Genomic DNA, 7798 nt, shown 5'->3' on the forward strand with positions numbered 1-7798 from the left:
AAAAAATTATGGCCACTCAGCTAAGAGCTCTAAGGGACAATATGAACTACATAAAATGTTAAACATTAATAGAACAGAAGCAGCTATGAAACAAAAGAAATTAAATGAACATGCATTCAATCTTTAGAATAAAGCTAGTTCTTCATTGTCTAAACTAAGGTCTGAGCTGACAATGTTATTTTAACTTTAACATATCTGCATTATAGTTTTCAAAAATGTATAGAGCATTATTTCATTGATACTAAATGCAATACCACTATAATGTGATGCACCAACTTTTAACAGACTATGTTGACAGCAAAGAAAAATGTACACAGCAGTTGCCATCTGCTGGCATGATCTGCATTTTCTTTGTTTTTACTGGAAACAAATGAGCAAAGAAAAAGTGTTGAAAAAAGCTTAACAAAGAACATAACCAAACAAGCCTGTTATTGTGTTAAAAATAGCATGAGTAAGAGAAATGCAGATTTTGTATAAGGTGTAATGATTTGGCTTTCTGTTGTTCTAGTTTTATGTAACAGTCCATGCATTACTTCTTGAAAAAGAATTGTATTTTATGATATTAAAGTATTTTTTTCTATATAATTGGCTGAGCTAAATCTAATAGCGACTTACATTATGCCTACCAATTTTCAAATATAAATACTATATAAATATAAATATTTTAAAATGCAGTGTTATTTCTTGATATCACAATCATAATAGTTTAGAATCAAGAGTATGAGAAGGACTCAAAGGAGAAAAAGGCAGTCAAATGTACTGCAAATGTTGTGTTTTTATACAATCCATAGTGACATTGAATATTCATACATTTTGGTGCAAAATACAGAAGTACTAAATGTTATGTGCCCATGGAAACACCAATAATTTACTTTTTCACTTAATATGCTGGCTATAATACTACATAATTATTTGCATATAAACAAAATCTATAATGCATATTTATTGATTATAGGCATGAATCACTTCTGATTTCCTTTCTGCATAGCAGCTAATCTGACCGCTCATTTAGCTATATATATATATATATATATATATATATATATATATATATATATATATATATATATATAAAATTTCTTTTAAATATTCTCTCACATACGAATTATTATTTGTGTACAATGTTGTATCAACACAATGGAGCATCACATGTTTTAGGTCAGTATCGTATTCTGCTAATGGTTTTGTCCTAGAGAGATTTGAAAGCAAGTCACATAGCTGTAGTTACAGAATTAAATTGTCTATTTTCAGAATATTCAAAATCTTTATATCACATGCGACAGCATTAGCTGTTAGTATTCATTCACTGAGAAACTGTACAAATTAAAGTAAAAAAAAAGAGTTCTTTTTAATCCGTAGCACACACATAAAAGAATAGCAGTTCAATATTACATCACTTGAAAAGCTTGTAAATTACTTTGAAAAACTTGGCAAATCAGTTTTACAATTTAACATACACATAAAAACAGTTTGTAAATTAATCAGTAAAACTTGGAAACTCAGTTTTGTAATTTACCCTGCACTGAAAAGAAACAGTATTTCTCAGGGTATTGTCAGCAGCATTAATTGTTAAACTTTACCAAACTACTGAATAAACTCATCTGACTGTTGCAGATAAACACCAAGTGCATTGTTTCTTCTCTTGTTTGATTTATGATTATAGGTAATAAGAACTACACATTGACAATAAAATAATAGTACAGTTCCAAGTTAAAGCAGCAGACATCAAATTGTGTGGAATATAGCTTGAAAATCATGAAGAACTCTGATTAACATTATGTATGTCTATGTAATTCTAAATGTTTTATGAACTCAGTCTTGTCACTTGAATAAACGGAATACTTATCTGATTCACTCAAGTTAAATTTTACTTGTAATTTTTGCGTGCCAGTAAACTATTCTAACATTAGCAAATTTTGTCAAACAAAATAAAATCAACTAAGATTCTCTCTGCCCTACTTTTTCTTCCTCAGCAATGTGCTAGAGCCTAGAGCAAGCAACACATTTCTAACTTCAGAAAACACTGAACATTTCCTTGCATCTACACTTACAAACAAATTCAAGAACTTTACTCATATAAAAGCACAGACACTTTCTCTGCAGCAGGTAAGGTTGAAACTAAATACAGATTAATAATAAAGTGTTGTAAGTTATCTCTTATATCATGCACATAACTACTGCATAAAAATACAATCTACTGAAAGTCTCATTAAGAACAACATATTTACCTCAAGAAAATATTTAGGAAAAATCCAAAGACCTGCCAGATAAAATTGCCCACATTAATTGTCTGAACTCACAGTTCAGTTTACATATTCAGCTAGGCCACTGTCTGCAAGCAATTATTTCAGCACCAGTCACCCAGCTTTCCATCTTCAGAGAGTCACCCAGAAAATTGACAACCCTAACTCTTCCACAAGAAAACTCCTCAAATGGTTTTAAACACCCACCATTTTCTTCAGTCATCCAATCAGCTTTGCAGAGCACATCTCCTGTTGTACAGAAGCTTCTTGTGAGAATCACCTCTCATCTGTATGCTAATTATTTTGCCATGCAGACAAAGGTAATAATGGTTTCAGACAGGAAACCAACAGGCCTGAAGAAGAAGACAGAAATTAATAAGTTGACACCACTAACGACAGGAAAAAAATGGGCATGCGTGCTATGCTGTACTTGAAAGATCGAGTTCAGCCTGCATTTAAAAGAAACAGACAAGCGAGAGGATGCAGGAAGCTAAGCTGTGCAGTGTGTGTGCATCAAACATGATCTCCCTTAGAGACCACAGTACTGCAGCAGAACAAGAAAAGCAGCATAACGCTGACTTACCCTTTGTCTGCTGTTATCCTGTAAGTAGCATAGAGCACATACATCATTCAGCTCCAAACGTGTGAAGGTAGATTCGCATCTGAGAAAGATGTATGTGAACAGCAGGATGTGTATAGTATTTGAAAAGCTATTCCTCACTGGTATGATCAGGTAAGCTCTTGGCACATTTAGATCAGTTTGGGAAATCTATGCTATTTGCTTCTTACATGGTACCCATGAGCCCCTAAATCTCTGGAGCAAAGTGTGTATCGTGTGCAGTGCTGTATTTAATGTAATATATGGAACCTCAAAATACTGCAAGCAAAGAGTCAGTGTCTTACAATACAGCATTTGATTTTCCCTACTTTCTTGATTAATACGGTATTAATTTTCTACTGTGAATTAAAGGGACATGGGAATGGACACATATGTATCTATTTTTACACCAAGTCTTGCAGACTGCTTTGAAAACTGTGCTTATTCCTAACCATGAGAGCTGTTTGGTATGTTTGCAAAAGAGAACCTGACAAATGAGAAACAAGAACTAACACTTGCCTTTATAAGCAAAATATGCACTATGTGTAAAGGCAATGATAGGCAACTGGACATGTGATAAGGGCTGGACAATTTGCAACGTCCATTTAAAGAATGAGATTTTAAGTGAAGCATCAAAAAACACACTTAAAAGTTTCATCATAAAGATAATAACATCTACTAAATGTCTTTATATTTCATATTTTTGAAATAAATGCATTTATTTCTACCTCTCAAAACAAATATCAAAAAAATACATGTATCAACTATGGGTGAACAGTCACAGTCAGCATTGTGTTTTACATATAAATAAATTATGCAAGTTTTACTGTACTGCATGACAGAAATTATACTCATATTTGAATACAGTTTTAAAAGCCTATATATAATTAACTGAAATTGTTTTGTACTTCAAAAATAATAAGCAGTACAATTTTAAAATTAGCTGAAATTTAAAGGCAGCAATGAATGACCAAAGATACAGCCAAAAGTGAATCTTTGTGAAACATTTACCCTTTTCCCATACAAATGATTCTTGCCAGTGAAAGTTTATGTTTAAAAAATGCTTCCTAGGAAAGAAATAAACTACAGACCCTGTTTATGCATTCATTAGCATCCTATTAAGCTCACAAAACAAACAAGGGTAATGAATATCTCTGTGGGTAAACTGACTTTGCAAACTAAAGGGCCGATAACTGGAGAACATTTTGATGGGCTATTTAAAGCACAGTACTAAACCACATTTAACTATGTGTGATTTAATAGCACAGACAAGGTGAATATGCATCATTGTTGGTTAAAGGTAAAAGAAAACTACCAAAATGTCTGGTAACATGAACTGCTAGACAGGAAAAAAATGACATTTCTGAACTATTCACAAATAATGGCCAGCATGGCAAATGTTACAGAACAGTTCATTTTGTTTATAAAAAAAACCGAGGCCTTGCTGCCACATAAAGCTGTAGTGTTAGCCATGGGAGACTCCAGCGTGGAGGATATGTATTACCCCCTGAGAAATTCTTGTCTGCATGCACTGAGGTACTACAGCTGCAAAATCACAAGCACAGATTTGCTTATTAACATTTCAGAGGTTTTAGAAATAACAACAGAACATGCAAATGACTGCAACAGAACTGAAATATTTCATTTTTGCCAGAAGGATTTCATTACAAATTTGAAAAGTGCTACTGTGAATAGAGAAATCTTTCGGAAACTCAATTATAAATTATTTTAGAGTATTTAAATTCACATGTGGCACTGGCCAAAGCTATATCCTTGAAACTGCATTACTTTCAATCTGGGAAATTCTCGATTATGACAGGGTTTTCAGCAGCCACATGAATTATTTTCCAAGCAGTATACACACAGTATGCATGTTTTCATACTATAAGTACAGCCTCTGTGGTTGACATGATGTCTACCTCTCTAGAAATACCCAAATAAAATTCTCGGACAAATTATAAACACTACAAAAGGAGCTAGGATCTAGTCAAAATGCAAAGTAAAAAAAAAAAAAAGAATTCCCTAAACAAAATTAATAGTAGCACAACAAAAAGCATAAGTAAGAGGTTCCCAGGACAATAGGCTATTTACCAAGGTTCACTTATAGAGCAAGTCACAAAAATAGGTAACATGGCAATTAAGAACAGAGGTATAAATACTCAGAAAGAGGATCCACTCTCAGTGCCTCACAGCTCCAAGGTCTGGAGTTTAAGTCTCATCTCCACTAATTGTCTGTGTCAAATTTGCATAATCTGTGTATGTCTACATAGATTTCCTCTTGCTAACTAAAATGTACTCTCAATTTCACACCCCCCTTCCTTTCATGGTAACCTGCCTTCCAATGTGCAGGTTATGGATGGGAAAGTGCATTACCAGAATTAGTTTAGTTATCTGGCAAGCATGTATCAGAGCAAAATTACTGATGTAATTCAGCAAGAAGATGGTTTTGTAAAGACAATCTTTTTTAAGGAATCTATAGGATATTGAACTGCAAAAAGAAAAAAAAATAATTGATGTATTTATATTAAGACACACAAGTAGTCACAAAACTGTAATTTAACCAAGCAAATAAATAATGAGGGAAATGTTAACTTGTTTCAAGCGGAACAGTATAAATATGATAATTCAAAAAAACATTAATTCAGGAAATACTCAGAAACAGAAGGAAGAAAATATTGAAATATTTCTGGAAAATCTAAGGAATGTTAAAAATGACAGTAAAGCCACTGTGTATAGGCAAATAATTAGTCAAGCCACTGTGTATAGGCAAATAATTAGCCAACAGAGTTAAGAGAATGTTAAGAATGAAGAAATAATTAATAGAACCTGACAGTTTGTAGTCTCAGGTGTAAAAAATGAAGTAAAGAGAAAGACGCCAGAAAAAGCAAAAATCCTGAGGAAATCTGCTTCTGTAAAGCTGGCTGCAGAACACTGCAGAAAAGGAACGAAGCACGTGACACATGTACCAGCTGATTTACACTGTACCTTGACATAAGGATTTTAGCACCCATTGGTTCAGTGAATGAATGATTCCTGGTCTCCCACTCTGTTAACCCATGGCACCCCATCCATACCATCATGACATTGTCTAGGGCAGATTTCTGCATGGCCACTTAAGGGAATACTGCTGCAACATCTGCCTCTTTGCATCTCCCTCCTCTTCATTATTTATTGTTCATTTCACTCAGTCAGTAGTATTGTATTAAATTCACTTCTAGTTGTATTACACAATGAAGCCTCTGTTGTTTTACTCGTATTATGTGTTGTTGCAGCCTTAAGATACTGACACATAGTTGTTTTATTTTCCTAGTCTCTGATGTAATACCTTTTACAATGAGCCTTAAGTATGCAGCTATGACTTCTGACATATCAGAAAATAAAGAAAATTACATACAAACAAACTTTAGTGCATACAGAAGTAAATCAAATGACTCTGTGACTGGCAGTTGAAAGAGGTTTGGTCAAAACCAGCTTTCGAAAGAATTCCCCACTTAAATATTATTTATATAGAGGGCGGTCACTTCTGAATTCAAACGGAAAGAAAGAAAGTTAATTCTACATGCTCAGCAGTGTGTTTTGATACCCTGGTTCTCCCACATCAATTTTTTATCCATTAGGCCTTGCTTAAATAAATACTTTTAAACAAAGTCCATTCAAGTGCCAAATTTCTATACTGGTTGAAGCCTTGCTTGACTCATTTTTATAAAGTACAATTAGATTACACAGCATAGCAGATTATAATATGAAAAGTAATATATACCTGCAGACATAACAAATAGAAGGAAGCATGACAAACTTGGAAGACATCAGACAGCCAGTCGTACAAGGCAAACCATCTCAAAAGCAATTTCTTGCAAAACAAAACAAAACAGTTCTAATACTAGATTACAGAGGTCAATAATTATGGAAATATAAGGCTAGTAAATGCTCAAAGCACTAATCTAAATGGTTGATAAACATTTTATTTATTTATTATTTGCCGACTGGGTGGGTGTGCTAGTCCTTGGACCCTTTTTAGCCATGAGCCAGAACAAGAATTAAAATATATTCCTTAGACCAGAATGTGAATGGACATTTGCATCAACAATCAAATCAAATAGAACAGACTATAATGGCACCATTATAGATGATTTCACATGGCTCAAAGTAAATGCTAGCCTCTTCATAGAACAGCTAGATGGTAAAATGGAAATAATGAACAACACTTTAAAGCTTTAAAAGTAACTCCTTGCAACACATATAGCAAGATGTCCTACCATCAGTGATAGTGACAGACAAGGCTGCACATTACACTTTGATATTGAACCGTAAGAAGGCTGCAAATTCTAGCATAACACTGAACACTTAGAGAGTGCTCTAGACTTAATTTTTTATATTAGACATCAGTCCTTCATGTGAGGTAGTAAAACAGCATTTATTTAACCTCTTTAACCTCTTTCATGTGTAGACCAGGTAGCATATTGAATGCACTTGTCATTAAAGAGTGGATGGGATGACTAAGGTCAAAACAATGGAATGAATGGGATAAAGTCACAATACAAACAAGTAATGAGACTGTATCTCAGATACTGTAGGAGGCCACTAAACAAAGCAAACACAATGCAAAAAAAAGGCTAGCACTGTTAAAAAACAGGAAATGGCTGCATTTCTCAATAATTATTATTCGCAGATAGAAATCAAAGCACTCCAGAAAAATAGCAAGACATTGGTAAGCAAGAACTATTCTGGGGAATAAAGGGACATATTCAGGAACTGCGGATACATCTGAACTTCTCTTCCAGCTTCCACACACCAATTATTCTCTTCTGACTATGGACCTGGAGCTGCTCTGTTAAACCGAGAATCACAGTTACTCTCAGCATTATATTTTTCACTGTATACTGAGTCTTAGAAAGAGGTGTGTGTGTCTTGTTGAAATGAGTGACTCCTCTACATTTAACTACTTATATAATTACTT

General features: G+C 33.8%; 1 protein-coding gene across 10 annotated transcripts in view; it reads right to left on the minus strand.

Annotated features, from left to right (window-relative positions):
• Positions 1 to 3036, minus strand: part of MYT1L (myelin transcription factor 1 like) — a 2965652-nt gene extending 2962616 nt beyond the window's left edge. For 6 of the 10 annotated variants that reach the window (XM_044070352.1, XM_044070344.1, XM_044070334.1 and 3 more), the window contains exon 1: positions 2827 to 3035. The gene's annotated coding sequence lies outside the window, so the exon portion shown is untranslated. Of the gene's footprint in view, positions 1 to 2228; positions 2414 to 2450; positions 2754 to 2826 lie in introns of those variants that run through there. The other 4 variants (XM_044070361.1, XM_044070289.1, XM_044070281.1 and 1 more) reach the window with 4 other exon arrangements.
• Positions 3037 to 7798: the final 4762 nt, after the last annotated feature.

This window comes from Protopterus annectens, chromosome 1.part0 (assembly GCF_019279795.1).
Source record: "Protopterus annectens isolate FY-2018-M chromosome 1.part0, PAN1.0, whole genome shotgun sequence".
Classification (NCBI taxonomy): Eukaryota; Metazoa; Chordata; order Ceratodontiformes; family Protopteridae; genus Protopterus; species Protopterus annectens.